The sequence below is a fragment of the Bufo gargarizans genome, chromosome 1 (assembly GCF_014858855.1).
Source record: "Bufo gargarizans isolate SCDJY-AF-19 chromosome 1, ASM1485885v1, whole genome shotgun sequence".
Classification (NCBI taxonomy): Eukaryota; Metazoa; Chordata; class Amphibia; order Anura; family Bufonidae; genus Bufo; species Bufo gargarizans.
Genome location: NC_058080.1, coordinates 755,942,750 through 755,963,037, shown reverse-complemented (window position 1 = coordinate 755,963,037; position 20,288 = coordinate 755,942,750). Strand labels below are relative to the sequence as shown.

At 46.2% G+C, this 20,288-nt stretch overlaps 1 protein-coding gene across 1 annotated transcript in view; it reads right to left on the bottom strand.

Moving 5' to 3' along the window:
- TTC33 (tetratricopeptide repeat domain 33) overlaps nucleotides 1-10,254 on the bottom strand; it is a 202,859-nt gene extending 192,605 nt beyond the window's left edge. Inside the window, exon 1 of the mRNA XM_044276705.1 lies at nucleotides 10,084-10,254. The gene's annotated coding sequence lies outside the window, so the exon portion shown is untranslated. The remainder of the gene's footprint in view (nucleotides 1-10,083) is intronic.
- Nucleotides 10,255-20,288: the final 10,034 nt, after the last annotated feature.

Sequence of the window (20,288 nt, the reverse complement as noted above, 5' to 3'; positions counted from 1 at the left end):
CCAAACTCACAGCCCAGGCAAGGAGAGCACTAACTAGAGAAGCAGACAAGAGGTCTGTCCACAGGACAACTATTAGTGGTGTACTCCACAAATCTGGCCTTTATGGATGAGCAGCAAGAAGAAAGCCATGATCACGCCATCATCCGGTCTGCGGTTTGCTACAAGCCATGTAGGGGACACAGCAAACATGTGGAAGGTGTTCTGGTCAGATGAGACTAAAGCTGAACTTTTTGGCTTTTTTACTTAAACTAAACTCTTTTTTTTTTTTTTTGTCTCCTTAAAATCCTTATGCTGCGATTTCTCAATATATAGGGCTATTACTCCGTTTGGTTCAGTAGTTATATAAAAAAAACTGACTTTTATAATATGCAAATTATCTCTCTAGCAGCAGGTAGGGCGGCTACCTGCTGCTAGCAGCCGCATCCTCCATTCATAGTGACGCCCCCTCCTCATGTTGATTGACAGGGCCAGCGGACGCGCTCGTCCTCTGACTGGCCCTGTCTGCATTTTAAATCTCGCGCCGGTCTTCAGTTGGCGCAGGCGCACTCAGTGGAGGACGCTCGCTCGGCCGCTCCATCCTCAGTGCACCTGGTGTACATGTGATGTCATCGGCGCAGGCGCACTGAGGATGGAGCGGCCGAGTGAGCGGCCTCCACTGAGTGCGCCTGCGCCAACTGAAGACCGGCGCGAGATTTAAAATGCAGACAGGGCCAGTCAGAGGACGAGCGCGTCCGCTGGCCCTGTCAATCAACATGAGGAGGGGGCGTCATTATGAATGGAGGATGCGGCTGCTAGCAGCAGGTAGCCGCCCTACCTGCTGCTAGAGAGGTAATTTGCATATTATAAAAGTCAGTTTTTTTTATATAACTACTGAACCAAACGGAGTAATAGCCCTATATATTGAGAAATCGCAGCATAAGGATTTTAAGGAGACAAAAAAAAAAAAAAAAGAGTTTAGTGGAATGACAGAAGCCCTTTAAATGCAAAACACTATGGGGGTCATTTAAGAACAGATACAGGGCTCCAGATAGCGACCAAAATGGTCGCCAACGCGACTGAGAATTTACAAATGGCGACAAGACTTTAGTCTTCTTGCCATTTGCGACTAGACCCGCGCCGCAGCTCTTATCGGAGCCCCAGCAGTGTAATTGCGGGGGTCCGATCGGTTACATGGCATCCAGGACGCTACTGAAGCCCTGGCTGCCATGGTGAGCTCCCTGCTGCTGTGTGCACAGAGCACAGGGTAGCAGGGACAGTATGAGGTCCTATTCATCCTGACAGAGATCTATCAGGGTGAATAGGACAAGGGTTCTAGTCCCTAAGGGGGCTAATAGTAAAAAAAATATAAAATTATTATGTTTAAATCCTCTCCTTCCCAATTTTACATATAAAATATATAAACAATAAATAAACATATTACATAGCGCTGCGTCCGAAAACCCAAACTATCAAATTAATAAAAAATATTTCCTATGCGGTGAGCGCTGTAACAGAAATAAATAAAAACCATGCGATTCACCATTTTTGTAACCTTGTCACCCCCAAAAAAAAAATAGGATAGGACTGTTCTATTATGGGCCGAACGTTTCATAAGACGCGGAATGCACGCGGCTTTTTTTTTATTTTTATTTTTTTGCATGGTATGGAGTATCGCAATACTTTTTTATGGTGACAAAAGCAAATCAAAATTTTGGTATCAAAACAACCCTATGCCGATCTGATCGGCGTAGCGTTGTCACGATACCAAAATTTTGATTCGGTTTCGATTTGACGACTAAAAATTTAATTTGGCTCCTAAATTTTTCAGTTCAGGAGCCAATGGCTACTAGGTATTTTTTTTTAGTCTGGAGCACTGAGATATAGAACAGTTTTTGGCGTATATCTGTCACAGATTGCAGTGCAATCGGAGACTTTTTCCCCTTTCCTGCCGCTCACGCCATGTCTAAAAAAGGGGACGGGGCACAGACGGAGAAAAGGACGGGACGGATACACAGTTATGATTTTTTACGCGTGTTTTAGGTGTAGAAAAGGGTCTCAATCTACGCCAAGGGAGCTGGCATAGATTTAGACAATGCCCCCCTATGTGTGGCTGAAAACTAACCCTGCCCATCACCCTGAACACACCATTCCACCGTGACACATGGAGGTGGCAGCATCATGCTGGGGGAGGCGTTTCTTCAGCAGGGACGGGGACGGTGGTCAGAGTTGATGGGAAGATGGATGGAGTTAAATACAGGACAATCCTGGAGGAAAACCTGGTAGAGGCTGCAAAAGACTTCAGACTGGGGAAGGGGATTCACCTTCAAGCAGGACAACGACCCTCAACATCCAGCCAGAGCTACAAAAGAAAGGTTTAGATCAGGGATTCCCAACAACTCCCAGTATACCCTAATAGCTGTACGCTGTCCAGGCATGCTGGGAGTTGTAGTTTTGCAATAGCTGGAGGGCCACAGGTTGGGAATCCCTGATTTAGACTAAAGCATATTCCTGTGTTAGGCCTCATGCACACGACAGTTTTTTTTCACGGTCCGCAAAAACGGGGTCCGTGATCCGTGACCGTTTTTTTGTCCGTGGGTCTTCCTTGATTTTTGGAGGATCCACGGACATGAAAAAAAAGTCGTTTTGGTGTCCGCCTGGCCGTGCGGAGCCAAACGGATCCGTCCTGAATTACAATGCAAGTCAATGGGGACGGATCCGTTTGATGTTGACACAATATGGTGCCATTTCAAACGGATCCGTCCCCATTGACTTTCAATGTAAAGTCTGGAGTTCTTTTATACCATCGGATTGGAGTTTTCTCCAATCCGATGGTATATTTTAACTTGAAGCGTCCCCATCACCATGGGAACGCCTCTATGTTAGAATATACTGTCGGATATGAGCTACTTCGTGAACCTCAGAGCCAACAGTATATTCTAACACAGAGGCGTTCCCATGGTGATGGGGACGCTTCTAGTTAGAATACACTACAAACTTTGTACAAGACTGCCCCCTGCTGCCTGGCAGCACCCGATCTCTTACAGGGGGATATGATAAAACAATTAACCCCTTCAGGTGCGGCACCTAAAGGGGTTAATTGTACTATCATATTCCCCTGTAAGAGATCAGGGCTGCCAGGCAGCAGGGGGCAGCCCCCCCCCTCCCCAGTTTGAATATCGTTGGTGGCACAGTGTGCCAACCACCATCGCCCCCCCCCTCCCTCCCTCTATTGTATTAAATCGTTGGTGGCACAGTGTGCCAACCACCATCGGCCCCCCTCCCTCCCTCTATTGTATTAAATCGTTGGTGGCACAGTGTGCCAACCACCATCGGCCCCCCTCCCTCCCTCTATTGTATTAAATCGTTGGTGGCACAGTGTGCCAACCACCATCGGCCCCCCTCCCTCTATTGTATTAAATCGTTGGTGGCACAGTGTGCCAACCACCATCGCCCCCCCCCCCACCTCTATAGCAGTAACATTGGTGGCAGTGTGCGGTCTCAACAGTAGAAGATTCATACTTACCTGCTTGCTGCTGCGATGTCTGTGTCCGGCCGGGAGCTCCTCCTACTGGTAAGTGAAAGGTCTGTGCGGCGCATTGCTAAAGAACTGTCACTTACCAGTAGGAGGAGCTCCCGGCCGGACACAGACATCGCAGCAGCAAGCAGGTAAGTATGAATCTTCTACTGTTGAGACCGCACACTGCCACCAATGTTACTGCTATAGAGGGAGGGGGGGGGGCGATGGTGGTTGGCACACTGTGCCACCAACGATTTAATACAATAGAGGGAGGGAGGGAGGGGGGCCGATGGTGGTTGGCACACTGTGCCACCAACGATTTAATACAATAGAGGGAGGGAGGGAGGGGGGCCAATGGTGGTTGGCACACTGTGCCACCAACGATTTAATACAATAGAGGGAGGGGGGCCGATGGTGGTTGGCACACTGTGCCACCAACGATATTCAAACTGGGGAGGGGGGGTGGTCTGCCCCCTGCTGCCTGGCAGCCCTGATCTCTTACAGGGGGATATGATAGTACAATTAACCCCTTTAGGTGCCGCACCTGAAGGGGTTAATTGTGCTATCATAACCCCCTGTAAGAGATCGGGTGCTGCCAGGCAGCAGGGGGCAGTCTTGTACAAAGTTTGCAGTGTATTCTAACTAGAAGCGTCCCCATCACCATGGGAACGCTTCTGTGTTAGAATATACTGTCGGAAATGAGTTTTCACGAAGTGAAAACTTAGATCAGAAAAAGCTTTTATGCAGACGGATCTTCGGATCCGTCTGTATGAAAGCAACCTACGGCCACGGATCACGGACACAGATGCCAATCTTGTGTGCATCCGTGTTCTTTCACGGACCCATTGACTTGAATGGGTCCGTGAACCGTTGTCCGTCAAAAAAATAGGACAGGTCATATTTTTTTGACGGACAGGATCACGGCCTCGGCTGCAAAACGGTGCATTTTCCGATTTTTCCACGGACCCATTGAAAGTCAATGAGTCCGCGAAAAAAAACGGAAAACGGCACAACGGCCACGGATGCACACAACAGTCGTGTGCATGAGGCCTTAGAATGGCCCAGTCACAGTCCAGACCTGAGAACTGCTGTTTGCAGACGCTCTCCATCCGTTCTGTCTGAGCGCGGGCTCTTCTGCAAAGACGAATGGGCAAATTTCATCCTCTAGGTGTGTAAAGCTGGTGGAGACAGACCCCAACAGATGGTCCTACACAGTATTGATTCTGGGGGCTGAATACAAGTGCACACCACACTTTGCCAATTTTTTATTTATTAAAAACCTTGGAAAACATTGTATCATTGTCTTCTCACTTCACATAAAATACATTTAACCGCCTCCCGACCGCCTAACGCAGGGATGAGTCCTGCGGGCGGCCGTGTGGGTTATTCCTCCGTGACGCGCCGAGGCGTCATCTTGCCAGACGCGAGATTTCCTGAAAACGCGCGCTCACAGGATCGCGAGGTAAACGATTTGATCTACAGCCTGCCAGCGGCGATAATTCCCCTCACGGAATCCAAATGCGTAAAAATGTTCTGTGAAATCCTAAAGGTACTCTTTGGAATTTGGGCCCCTTTGCCCACCTAGGCTGCAAAAGAGTGTCACACATGTGGTATCGCCGTACTCATAAGAAGTAGGGCAATGTGTTTTGGGGTGTATTTTTACATATACCCATGCTGGGTGAGAGAAATATCTCTGTAAAATGACAACTTTGTATAAAAAAATAAAAATAAAAAAAAAATGGGAAAAGTTGTCAATTTACAGAGATATTTCTCTCACCCAGCATGGGTATATGTAAAAATACACCCCAAAACACATTGCCCTACTTCTTCTGAGTACGGCGATACCACATGTGTGACACTCTTTTGCAGCCTAGGTGCGCAAAGGGGCCCAAATTCCAAAGAGTACTTTTAGGATTTCACAGGGCATTTTTACGCATTTGGATTCCAAACTACTTCTCACGCTTTAGGGCCCCTAAAATACCAGGGCAGTATAAATACCCCACATGTGACCCCATTTTGGAAAGAAGACACCCCAAAGTATTCCGTGAGGGGCATGGCGAGTTCATGTAAAATTGTATTTTTTGTCACAAGTTAGTGGAATATGAGACTGTGTGAAAAAAAGAAAAAAGAAAAAAAACATTTTCCGCTAACTTGTGACAAAAAATAAAAACTTCCATGAACTCACTATGCCCATCAGCGAATACCTTAGGGTGTCTACTTTCCGAAATGGGGTCATTTGTGGGGTATTTATACTGCCCTGGTATTTTAGGGGCCCTAAAGCGTGAGAAGTAGTTTGGAATCCAAATGCGTAAAAATGCCCTGTGAAATCCTAAAAGTACTGTCTGGGCATTGTAGAACCTCAGGAAGCATGACAGGTGCTCAGAAAGTTAAAGTGCAGAAATTGATTTTTTTGCACCATAGTTTGTGAACGCTATAACTTTTACCCAAACCAATAAATATACACTTATTGCATTTTTTTTTATCAAAGACATGTAGAACAATAAATTTAGAGAAAAATTTATATAGAAATGTAGTTTTATTTGAAAAATTTTACAACAGAAAGTGAAAAAAAATGTCATTCTTTTGCAAATATTTCGGTCAATTTCGATTAATATCAAAAAAAGTCAAAATGTCAGCAGCAATTAAATACCACCAAATGAAAGCTCTATTAGTGAGAAGAAAAGGAGGTAAAATTCATTTGGGTGGTAAGTTGCATGACCGAGCGATAAACGGTGAAAGTAGTGTAGTGCAGAAGTGTAAAAAGTGCTCTGGTCATGAAGGGGGTTTCAGCTAGGGGGGCTGAGGTAGTTAAAGTGTAACGGTCATTCTATTTTTTTATTTTGTAATGTATGGGGACAGTGATACCGATCATGTTTGTAATATACTTTAATTACTGAAATCGCACATTTCTATTAGAAAAATAGCTCTAAAGTGGCCCATTTTGAGCCTTGGTGACGCCCCCTCTATCTCCTGTTTACATAACAGTGGAGACTACACTGTGTTATGTAAACAGGAGATAGAGGGGGCGTCACCAAGGCTCAAAATGGGCCACTTTAGAGCTATTTTTCTAATAGAAATGTGCGATTTCAGTAATTAAAGTATATTACAAAAATGATTAGTATCACTGTCCCTACACATTACAAAATAAAATAAAAAAATAGAATGGCAGTTACACTAAGTTTGTCGGTGCAACGTGAAAAATAAAGTGGAAAAGTTCAAGGGATATGAATACTTTTTCAATGCACTGTAATATGGACACATTGTTGCTGAAAATTTTATGCTAATTTTTCTCTTCAATTTCAGATGTTACAGATCATGTAATAAATCGCATAGCAAATGACATTGGTGGGTCTTTTAGATTAGCTACATCCCTGGGTCAGAACACTATGAGCTCAGCTACATCCCTGGGTCAGAGCACTATGAGCTCAGCTACATCCCTGGGTCAGAGCACTATGAGCTCAGCTACATCCCTGGGTCAGAGCACTATGAGCTCAGCTACATCCCTGGGTCAGAACACTATGAGCTCAGCTACATCCCTGGGTCAGAACACTATGAGCTCAGCTACATCCCTGGGTCAGAACACTATGAGCTCAGCTACATCCCTGGGTCAGAACACTATGAGCTCAGCTACATCCCTGGGTCAGAACACTATGAGCTCAGCTACATCCCTGGGTCAGAACACTATGAGCTCAGCTACATCACTGGGTCAGAACACTATGAGCTCAGCTACATCCCTGGGTCAGAACACTATGAGCTCAGCTACATCCCTGGGTCAGAACACTATGAGCTCTGCTACATCCCTGGGTCAGAACACTATGAGCTCTGCTACATCCCTGGGTCAGAACACTATGAGCTCTGCTACATCCCTGGGTCAGAACACTATGAGCTCTGCTACATCCCTGGGTCAGAACACTATGAGCTCTGCTACATCCCTGGGTCAGAACACTATGAGCTCTGCTACATCTCTTGTTCAGAACACTATGAGCTCTGCTACATCCCTTGTTCAGAACACTATGAGCTCTGCTACATCCCTTGTTCAGAACACTATGAGCTCTGCTACATCCCTTGTTCAGAACACTATGAGCTCTGCTACATCCCTTGTTCAGAACACTATGAGCTCTGCTACATCCCTTGTTCAGAACACTATGAGCTCTGCTAAATCCCTTGTTCAGAACACTATGAGCTCTGCTAAATCCCTTGTTCAGAACACTATGAGCTCTGCTAAATCCCTTGTTCAGGACATTGCAATCTTTGCTATACCAGCAACTCAGCATCATTGTCAGCTCCGCTGCACCATCAACTCTGCAATACCTTCAGCTCAGCTGCACCAAATCACAGGTTTGCATCAATTTGACTCCAGTTTAGCCTCAACTTCTCGCCATGACAGATTGGTCATTACTGGCGACAAGGCGGCGTTTCCATTCGCGCGTGACAGAGAAGGCTGCCAGAAATCTGATGTCTTCGGCTACTTTCACACTTGCGGCAGAGAGACCCGGCAAGCAGTTCCGTCGCCGGAACTGCCTGCCGGATCAGGCAAAACGTATGCCAACTGATGGCATTAGTAAGACTGATCAGGATCCTGATCAGTCTTAAAAATGCCTGATCAGTCGAAAAAAATGCATTGAAATGCCGGATCCGTCTTTCCGGTGTCATCCGGCAAAACGGATTCGGCATTTATTTTTTTCACCTTTTTTTCAGTCTGCGAATGCGCAGACCGGAAGGACGGATCCGGCATTCCGGTATTCTGAATGGCCGGCGCTAATACATTCCTATGGGAAAAAATTACAGATCCGGCATTCAGGCAAGTCTTCAGTTTTTTTCGCCGGAGATAAAACCGTAGCATGCTGCGGTTTTCTCTTTTGCCTGATCAGTCAAAATGACTGAACTGAAGACATCCTGATGCAAACTGAACGGATTAGGCTACTTTCACACTTGCGCTCGGAGCGGATACGTCTGCATTATAGTTTAGAAAAAATTCTAAGTGTGAAAGTAGCCGCAGACGGATCCGTCCAGACTTTACATTGAAAGTCAATGGGGGACGGATCCGTTTGAAAATTGAGCCATATAGTGTCAAATTCAAACGGATCCGTCCCCATTGACTTACATTGTAAGTCTGGACGGATCCGTTTGCCTCTGCACGGCCAGGCGGACACCCGAACGCTGCAAGCTGTGAGCGGAGGACAGACGGTGCCAGACTGATGCATTCTGAGCGGATCCGCATCCACTCAGAATGCATTAGGGCTGGACGGATGCGTTCGGAGCCGCTTGTGAGAGCCTTCAAACGGAACTCGCAAGTGGAGCCCTGAACGCAAGTGTGAAAGAGGCCTTACTCTCCATCCAGAATGCATGGGGATAACTGATCAGTTCTTTTCCGGTATAGAGCCCCTAGGACGGAACTCAGTGCCGGAAAAGAAAAACGCAAGTGTGAAAGTAGCCTAAAGCAGGAGTCTGGATCTCAGAGGTGTTTTGTGGAATTGTTTTCAGCACTTCTGCGTTTTGTGGCCCAGACGGGCGGTAATTTCCCGTTCAATAAAACGAGAGCAGGATCACAGCGGCCTCCATACAGCCGGACACTGGGCCTTTAGAAACCGGAAAACTATACTTGGTCGTATTTCTGGATGTAAAGGCGGCACCGCAATCCTGGTCTGGTTTTAAGGCTTAGACTGTTTCACATCTGTAGCTGCTATACAGCCTGAGACAGAGCACGGTAATGCAGCCAGCCTCCCAGCATGGAGGAGGGGGGAGCAGCGGGGGTGGGCATGTTATGACAGAACCCATAATACGAGTTGCCCCCAACTATCAGGACGCAACATAAACTGTCCACTACAATGGGGACGGTATACATCTGACCGCACAGTCACGTCCCAACTGCGATCTTCATGCCACAAAGGACTCGCCACCTGACGAGCGAGCGGGTGCAGGATCCGAGGGCGCGACCCATCCGAGAGCAATAATAGACCATATCGCTTCGGAGTACATCATGTGATGACCACAGGTTCAAGCCCCCTGGTGGGACTAAAAATATCATTACTTAATGCTTAAAGGGAACCTGTCACCGGGATTTTGGGTATAGAGCTGAGGACATGGGTTGCTAGATGGCCACTAGCACATCCACGATACACAGCCCCCATAGCTCTGTGTGCTTTTATTGTATAAAAGCACACAGAGCTATGGGGACTGGATATTGCGGACATGCTAGCGGCCATTTAGCAACCCATGTCCTCAGCTCTATACACAAAATCCCGGTGACAGGTTCCCTTTAAGAGATAAAATAGCAAACCATAAAAAAAAAAAATGCACATTTTCCAGAACATAACCCGCAGATAACATGTCACATATAATGGATGTGCTGGTTTTTCCTGCCACCACATAATTCTGTAACACAGCCTGGAGAAGCCCTTTAAACCATGGGGAGAGGTCTGTCCTGTTCTACGAGCTTTATTTACATAAAAATGGACAATCCCTTTAAATTGACTCCACAGTCCACATGACGACCCCGCAGTATACAGGCGCGCACGGCCCTGTCTGTACACCCGCCTATAACCCTCAGGCAGCTCTCGGCCTCAAGCTCACACTCCCGCGTTTACCTTCAGGCGCTACTTATAGCCTCTTCCTCCTCCGTGCACAGTGGCGGTGAGCTCGCAGCGTCCTGCGGACAAACATAAACATTCACAGGAAACCAGACGCAAACGTTGAAGATGCACGTCTGGTGGATTAATTTCCCTGGGTTGGTTTATATTCGGCCTACAGTGTGTTTATTTACGGCAGTCGTCAGCTTGTCAGGTGTGACGTAAAAGTTGCGCGCCACGGAGCGGGGACATGTGACTGTTTTCGGCCAATTATGGTCTAAGCCCGGTTTGTTGCGGTTGCCTAGGGTTACGTGTGGGCGCTGTGGCGGGTTTTACAGACTGTATGTGCAGAGTAACGTAGTGGCGCTGACCACATCAACCAATCAGATGGTTGCTTGCAATTTAGAGTGACTCTGATTGGTCGCTATGGCAGGTTTACAGACTGCATGAGCGAAGCAATCAAGTAGCACTGCCCACGTCAACCAATCAGACTGTTGCTTGCATTTTGGCTTGAATCTAATTGGTTGCTATTAGTAACCGCTGCAGACTGGGAGATACCATTGTTTTCCGCTGGATCAGTTGTAATTTTCAATTTTTGAGGCGCCATGTTTTGAAAGGAAGGAATGTTCTATTTTTTATAGATGGAGGAGGCCTAATTTTTGGGGTACATGCGCCTTTACATTTTTAACCCATTTACAACTGGGCCAGTTTTAATTTTTGCGTTTTCCTGCCTGCTTTCCGTTCCCATAGCCATAAGAGGACGTATTTTTTTGTGGGAATAAGTTGTTTTTTTATTTACCATATCTTGTATTGGGAAACAGGAAAAAAATAATATTTGTGAGGCAAAATTGAAAAAAAAAACGCAGTTCACGCCAAGGTTTTTGGGGTTTTGTTTGCGGCGTTCACTGTGCACTAAAAGTGACATGGCAGACTTATTCTGCAGGTCGGGACTATTACGGCGATACCAAATTTATATACATTTTATTTTACTAATTTGAAAAAATAAATAAAAAAAACTTTTAAAAATAATCTATATTTTTCTTTGCATTGCCATATTCTGTATGCAGCCGTGTAAAAGCCAGTTTTTTGTGGGGCGCGCTGTAGTGTTTATTAGTACCATTTTGGTGTACATACAGCATTTTGATCGCTTTTTATTCAATTTGGGGGGGGGCAGCGAGGAGATCAAAGAAATTCCAAATTAGCCCCCCCCCCCGTTATAGTGTTCACTGCATATGATAAATACATTTATTTTTTTCGGATGCAGCAATACTAATTATGGTTATTTTTCAAGGTAAAATTAGGAAAAGCAGGTGATTTGAGTTCTTGATATTTTTTTTAGATGTTTAAAAACTTAACATTTTTTTTACTGTAATTTCTAGTCCCCTTAGGGGACTTGGACATGTGATCTCCTGATCACTTTTCCCATAGACTGCAATAGAATACTATTGCGGTCTATGGGATTTTTTACAGGCTGCCTGTCAGGCTCTGCCTTAGGGACACAAACGTATTTTCTTTCTGTGTCCGTTCCGTTGTTTTTTTTCCTGCGGACCGTATGCGGAACCATTCACTTCAATGGGTCTGCAAGAAAAAACGGAAGTAACTCTGTGTGCATTCAGTTTCCGTATATCCATTCCGCCAAGGGGTAGAACATGTCCTGTTATTGTTTGCATTACGGACAAGAATAGTACTGTTAGAAGGGCCAGCTGTTCCATTCCGCAAAATACGGAATGCACACGGATGTCATCCGTCTTTTTTGCGGACCGCAAAATACATACGGTTGTGTGCATGAGCCCTTAGACATGGCTTTTCAGGCAGCTCACTATGACAGGCCTGGTAGCCTTCACAACGCCCCAGGCTGTCATATCAGTCAAACAGAGTGCCACAATTTTGCCATCGGGGGCTCTGATCGGAGCCCCCTACCTATGTCTAACCGCTCAGATGCCACAGTCACTATTGACAGCGGCATCTGAAGGGTTAAATGACCAGGGTCAGCGTAATCCACGATCCCACACATTGTGGCCGGGTGCTGGCTGTGTGCATTGGGTGGGCTTAGCATATGTGCCAGCTTCATGCATACCCCGCACACATGTGATGGATATATCAGTCAGGCATTGATAGGAAGAACATTTTATTTTTATTTTCTTTCTATAGTAGTCCTACTGAAGGACTTAACTAGGAGTCCACTCGCCCGTATAAAACACTGCAGTTGGCAGGACAGGAGACACCCCGTTCACAACGTAGGTGCAGATCCTGGATGTGGAACCCTTAGGGCTCATGCACACGACCGTATGTATTTTGCAGTCCGCAAAACACGTATCCGCAAAAAATACGTATGACGTCCGTGTGCATTCCGTATTTTGGGGAACGAAACAGCTGGCCCCTGCCGATCTGATATTGATGACCTATCCTAAGAATAGGTCATCAAAAGTAAAAGCTTGGAAAACCTCTTTAATAATAAATATTCATAGAAGCTTCACAAATCACACATATTACAGCTTTTATCATGCAGGTCCTGTAGAGACCTATGTGTCTCCATAGCAACAGACTACAAAGCAGCCTCTGCAGTCGTACTCCCTACTTCTTTTTTATTTACCTTTGGCAGACGAGCAAGAAGAACAGGACAGATGAAGATCAATAGGACTGCAGGATCAGACTACAGGGATTGTTTGTAGTCTGTTACCATGGAGACACATAGGCCTGTACAGCAGCTGTAGACACAGAACAGTAGATTTTTAATTAAGAGCATTTGCAAAGTTGCTTCATTCATTTTTAGACGTATAACGATAAAATGAAAAATATAAATAAATAAACCTCGTTCTTGGAGCCAGTGGAGGAGATTTGCCATCTGAATTATGGTGTCAAAAAATGCCGATATTTGCACAAGCTCCGTTTGGTGCAAAACTCTGTGCGACTTTTTGCCACTTTTATTAAATGTGGATAGAAGGCTAAGCGACCAAATACATTTACCATCAGTAATGCCTGAAACCTATGCCGGATCCTAGTTGGCATAGAATTCAGATTATAATGCACGACATGCCGAGATGCGCAAAAACCAAGTGCACTTCTTAATAATTTTGGTGCATTTCCCCCATAGAGTTCTCATGGCCTGCAGCTTCTCCTTCTCCCCTCTCACAGCATGAGCTTCACAGACACTGAAGAAGAGAAATTATTCTGCAGCTAGGGCTGAAACGATTACTCAAATTAATTGAGTAACTCGACACAAAAAAAATCTTCAATGCAAATTTTGGGGATCGAGGATTCATTTGTACCATGTGACGACGGAGCATGAGTGAAATGCTTGCTATTATTCACCGCTCCGTGGTCACCCGCACTGCACTGTAACCTGACGTACACAAATCGTCAGGACACAGCGCACATAAGCACGCACTATGACCTAATGCTGTGTAACTGTCACGGACGTTCCCGCGACAAGTGGCAGGAGATCTGTGAGACCGGCAACACGTGGTTTGATCTGACAGGTTTTCCTTGTGGATCAATAGGCGTCTGTGTTGTTTCTGGTAATGGCCACACACCTTCCCTCCAGGTGTTGCTAATGTGGTAATTTAACCTTCCTTATTTATAGTTGCTTCTCCCACAATGCTGTGCGGTTAATAGCTTCAGTTTCAGTTGTGGATAACTGGTGTGTGGATCTCGGCGGAGTTCCTGGTGCTTCCATAGCCTCTTTCAAGTTAAGTCTTTCCTTTCCCTTTTTGTATTTGGTTTGGGTTCTGTGTGTTGCATTTCCCTATTGTTTGCATTAGGCCTGAAGGAGACACCTGTTCATCCTTCCTTTTGGAGGTACAGGTAGTCTCATCCCTGCCATTAGTACCAGGGTCCTATAGGGCTAGATAGGACTCTAGGTATTCCTATGTATGAACACACCCAATTCCTCCTGGCTGCTGAGGTGGCGCTAGAGTCAAAAACTGTAGGGATTGAGGTGTTTATCGACAGCGGGGTCACGTTAGACAGGTGTTACAGATCGTAAAGGACAATAAATTGTACGCAAAATTAGAGACGTTTTTGCTGTACATGAGGTGGTTTTTGAGCTACCTGCTGTCATCTTCAGGTTTTCGAATGGATCCAGAGAAAGTCCGTGCTGTATTGGACTGGGATTGACCCGAAAATCTGAAGGTTCTTATGCGTTTTTTGGGGTTCACCAACTATTACTGAAAATGTATTCAGAATTATTCGACAAATGTAAAACCCTCAACTGACATGACTAAGAAAGGGACAGATGTCTCAGTGTGGTCTGATTTGGCATTGCAAGCCTTTTCTGCGATTAAGGAATTCTTCTTTTCTGCCCCTATATTGGTGCAGTCGGATGTATCACAACCTTTCATTGTGGAAGTGGACACGTCCGAGGTGGGGGTAGGAGTTGTTTTATCGCAGGGCCCACCACCTGGTAAACGGCGTCCATGTGCTTTTTTCTCTAAAAAACTCTCTTCCGCAGAGAGAAATTATGATGTGGGGAACAGAGAGTTACTGGCCATTAAGTTTGCTTTTGAGGAATGGCATCATTGGTTGGAAGGGGCTATTCATCCGATCACGGTGTTCACTGATCACAAAAACCTTACTTATCTGGAGTCGGCTAAACGACTGAACCCGAGACAAGCCAGATGGTCGTTGTTTTCTTTACCAGATTCAATTTCATTGTCACCTATCGTCCTGGGGTTAAGAACGTCAAGGCAGGTGCCTTGTCACATAGTTTTCCTGGAGGTGGTGATTTTGAAAATCTGAGTCCTGGTGATATCCGCTCTTTACCCTGACCTAGAAGTGAAGGTGTTAAGAGGCCCAGGGAGACGCACTGGATTCTTGTCCCTCTGGGAAACTGTGCCATCGGAATTGCGTCACAAAGTGTTTGAGGAACATCACTGTACGGTGCTTGCTGGGCACCCTGGGAGTAGATCCACTGCCGACCTCATCTCTCGTAGATTCTGGTGGCCGGGGTTGCGTAAGTCTGTTGAGGACTATGTGTAGTACCTGTGCACGTGCTAAGGTGACACATACTCGGCCTTCCGGATCTCTACTTCCATTGCCCATCCCGTCCAGACCATGGACTCGCTTATCCATGGATTTTATCACTGATCTACCTAATTCTTCAGGAAAGAGTTATTCTGGTGGTAGTTGATAGCTTTAGTAAAATGGTGCTTTGGATAATTGACTCTCTAGTTCTCCATAGATCTCTTCAGTATCTTGTTCACTGGAAGGGTTATGGACCAGAGGAGAGGATGTGGGTACCGGCATCTGATGTGAATGCCAGTCGTTTGGTGAAAACTTTTCACAGGTCTCACCCGGATAAGGTCAGTCCTGGGTGCCCAGAGGTCACCCGTAGAAGAAGGGGCACTGTCACGGATGTTCCCGCAACACGTGGTTTGATCCGACAGGTTTTCCTTGTGGATCAATAGGCGTCTGTGTTATTTCTGGTAATGGCCACACCCCTTGCTTCAGGTGTTGCTAATGTGGTCATTTTACCTTCCTTATTTATTGTTGCTTCTCCCACAATGCAGTTTCAGTTGTGGATAGCTGTGTGTGGATCTCGGCAGAGTTCCTGGTGCTTCCATAGCCCCTTTGAAGTAAAGTCTTTCTATTCCCTTTTGTATTTTGTTTGGGTTCTGTGTGTTGCATTTCCCTGTTGTTTGTATTAGGCCTGTAGGAGACTCCGGTTCGTCCTTCCTTTTGGAGGAACAGGTAGTCTCGTCCCTGCCATTAGTGCCAGGGTCATATAGGGCTAGATAGGACTCTAGCAATCCCTGTGTATGAACACCTACCTCTGGGGGTCTGTTCATACTGGTAGTCAGTCAGGGTTTTACTAGGAGGTGTCCATCTTCCTTCCCTAGTTCTCAGACCTGATTCCCTGTCCCCCCCTTCCCTCTTATGCTTGGTGTGGCATTTCCCTCCTACACCGAAGCGTGACAGTAACGTGAAGAAGATGATGAAGAGCTGTGGAGTGTCGGCAGCACCCCTACAGGAGAGGTAAGTATTTGATTTCACTGGTGCTGCGGCTGGTCACTGATGGCTAGGAGGTGGAATGGGGAAACTGATGGTATAGGGGAAGGAGCTGGTGGCACACTGATGGCATGGGGAGTCGATGGCACAAGGGAGGGGGGTGGTGATGGTGCTGAGGACTGATACGTTTTTATAGAAAGCGTTATTTAAATTTGTTTTTTCTTATTAGAGTACTCGTTACTCAATGTATTGATCTGTAGAATACTGCTGCAGTCTCATCTTATATTTATAGTTTTACATTACAGTTTGCCTTTTGGCAACATAGGAAATTGCTGAAAATTAAAGCGGTATAAACAGATTGGTGACTCTTGGCATCTCCGCCAGGCTGTAGTTAGAAGCGGTCAAGGCTCTCCTGTGGGCTCTGCTTGCAGTCTGTACAGTACCGGCAGTGTGGGATCATTACGGCAAATTATTGGCAGAGGTGGCAAGAAGTGGAGCTCACCAATGTGATATGGATGACCTATTCTAAGGGTAGGGTATGAAAATGACAAAGCCAGACTACCCCTTTAAGACTACTTTCGGAAATGGAAAAATTACTATGACTCCCTTCTTGTCCTCTGACTGGTTGCATCCAGACCACTCTCAGACTGACCCTTTTCTCTGATCTTCACTATGTTGCTACAGATCAGCACTTCTGACACCACTGCAGCAAAGTCCATACCTCCACGAAACAGAGGACCCCAATCTACCCAGCTCCAGATTATAATATCCACATTGCCACCACTAGAGGGAGCTTACTGCACACCGACAGGTTGAGCTCAATGCCTGCTATATAAATCCATAGACGTGAGCGCCACCTAGTGGACGGATCTATATACTAGCCCAGTCTACCCTATACATGATTGTATCTAACCAAAATATCCACCTCCAACAAAAGGACACTGAACAAGACGCTGTGGTGACAATCTCCAGATTTTATTCAAACTTTATACAGAAATAAGTGGAAAAATAAAAAATTCTCCACGATTTACAACAATATTCTGTTGTATTGCACCAATCGGTTTTACTGTACATACCCTCCCCTACATTGCACATTGATGCCACTCCCGCTTCTGGCAGTGGTTTGATGTGGAAGCCACTGTATAGCGGGAAGCCTGCGGGTTTTCTACAGCACCGGGGGAGGGTTACACATTGTGCATCAAGTCCCAGCTTCAGCTTATTTTCTGAAACAACTAAACCCATTCTCCAGCATACAGAACGGAAACAGCAGCAGTAGTAGTCCTAGGGATACAGGTGGCCTCCAGGGGCAGGTCACATACAGCCGGCCTAGTGAAGGTCATAGACGCCACAAAGAAGAAAAAAAGGGGAAACAGTACAAGTCGTAAGGATTGGTCATGCACGGCCATCACACCCCTAAATCCTGTAGACAGAGCTGCTGGTTCTGGACATCGCTGGGCCCTAATGAGAGGTCTTACATGGTCTCCTATGTAAGAAATAGCCTCAGTGTTTTATGGAGAATCTTCCTCCCTTCCTAGCCTTTATTCGTCATTTTAGAACAAAAAAAAGAAAGTATATTTATATAAAAATTTTTTGCCTATATGTCCTAGGTGGTCACTCATGACCCCCTCCCTCCCTCCCTGTCCTGTGTCAGGCTGTAGGACAAGTGGCTGCAGCAGGAGCCTCCCACCTCTACCCAGTAGGACAGATTGGTAATCGCCTACTTTAGTCTAGTTTCACACTAGTGTTTAAGATCCCGGCTGTACTCCAACTATGGTGTTACGGCCATGGTTGTCGAGCGGAACGGAGAACCACACAGTAACCCTGGGTTACGGAGCGTGGGTGTAGTGCGAGCGCCTATGCGATGTGACCTTTGGGCTCTGCTGGATCAAAGCCACGTGGCCGGGTTGTGTTGAAAGCCCAGGGGTGCCTTAACTCACTGGGTTCTTTTCGGCCCACAGAGTGATGGCACATTTGCACATGCACTTTTCTTTCTCACATTTTTAGCGCACACGCCTCTATTTGCTCAGCTTCGGCCTTGAAAATACGAGGACTTTTTAGAATTCCGGTCGAATGTCCGGGCCGTAATGGCACACATTCACCTTATTTATTTTTGTGTGCACGTTTGTAGTGTCCACTAGGATTTTCAGGGTTGCGGCACCCTTACGGGTAAACCCCCCCCCCCCCCCAACCCTGAGGTCTAACGGGTAACCTTAGTTGAAGCTCCTGGCTGACGCCTTGGGCGGCAGCCTAGGCGAGAGCTGGGAGCATAGATGGGCGTACCCTTGGCTTCGGCTGAGGGTTGCCAATTGTCCCAGTCCCCTATCCCTCCGGGCCGAAGCTCCTGCAAGGAATGGTTTGTGGGGGGCCCTTCTCTTATGGAGAGGGCCTGCGATAGACCGCAACCTAGTGCATGTTTTTGTTGCTCGGGGTGAGAAAGCACAACTTTGGGCTTTTAAAAAAAAAAAAAAAAATAGTGCTCAAGATCCTGTTCCGACAGGGAACAGCCAGTCCAATCTCTCTCCATTCTGGCATTGCCAGAACTTTGTAAATCTCCATCTGGGCCCCATGAACTATAATGGGGACTGGCGGAGATCCAGCTGCATTCTGGCAAATATGGAGCGTATCGTCCAGCGGAAAACCGCTGCGTGCAGCATGCCACATCCCTAGTGCAACACTAGCCTTACTTACATCATCAGCCATTATACTAGAAGGTTCTGGTCCATGGTTGCGGCTGAACAGCAGTACCCCACACAGCCACCAGACAAGACGGGGCACCATCACTTTTTTTCCTAATTTAATAAAATCGCTTTGAGGTATAGACTAAAGTTAGCACTATTACCCTTTATGTCCATGGATGGCTAAAGTGCTCTGGAAGGCTAGCAGCATGATAACGGAGTATAAAAATACTCAAAGTACTGAAGAAAATGAATTAAAAAAACAAAACAAAAAAACACCATGACCGATTGTACAACCATTACACTGCTCAATTCTATGGTCACAGAATGAATGCACGTAGTGGACGTCGTAGGGCACGTGTAGCAGAGCAGCCAATAACCCGGGGCCCCCTCACAGCAGGCAGACCAGGGCCCCACCATGACATGCAGGAATAGATGGCTTCCCCAGTCTCAGTCTAACCTCTGCCTTGTGTTCTCCAGTCACACAGAAAGCTGCAGGATTCCCATTACCAGAGAGCAGTGCATCCTGGGAGCACAGAAGACAGGGTAGGGTTGCACATACTAGAAGACAAAAACTGTACGTGAGGCTGGTGTTTACTTAAAGGGAGTGTCCACCGCTGAACCTCAATCTATACTGTGCACTTTTGTTTCTATTACATACTTTGAATGGGTTTTCTGGGATTTTCATATTGATGGCACCAGGATAGGTCAATGTCTGATCGGTTGGGAGGATCTCCTTTGAACGTGCGCCCGCTGCACAAGCCCTGAGCCATACAGAAAACGAGGACACTGAGGTCCAGTCACGTAAAAGGTGCGTCCACAAGACACCTTTAGAGGGGGAAGCAACAGCACTGGTCGCTCACACGAGGGGGATTCTAAAGCCTTTGCCTACACCAGGCATGCTCAACCTGCGGCCCTCCAGCTGTTGCAAAACTACAACTCCCAGCATTCCCGGACAGCCTACAGCAGGGCATGGTGGGAGTTGTAGTTTTACAACAGCTGGAGGGCTGCAGGTTGAGCATCCCTGGCCTACACGTTTAATTTTTGCATGGAATGACCACAATTTCTGTAAATAGCTCTTTAATAGCACCGTATACAGTGAGCTCCCCCTAGTGGTGGCTGCAGGTAACAGATCATTAAACGCTACATCAATACAAAGGATTTTGCGCTCTGTATATAAAAAAAAATATATATTTTTTTAATTATGAAATGAATCAGTGCCGAAAGGTAGATCTAAAAATAGAGAATGACAGCGTGCCTGCCTTCACTGGCATCATTCTGTGCTTCGCAGCAATGCCAACACATGGCAGGGGAGGGGGGGGGGGGGGAGGGGGGCTTACACTGGTCTTAGAATCGGAAGCTGCCAGCCCAGAGAATTTGGTATGGATGCAAAAAAAAAGCAGCTACAGATCGCAGAGGTATTACAATTTATATTTCTGAGCTCCAAAAAAAATCCCCTGAACAGACAGACACAGGCCTACAACTATTCAGCCACACCATAAATGATGCAAACAAATAAAAAACTTAGATTTACTAATACAAAAGCCAGAAAATGACACAGCTGGTTTCATTTTCTGACTAGAAAGTCCAAATTGCAAAAAA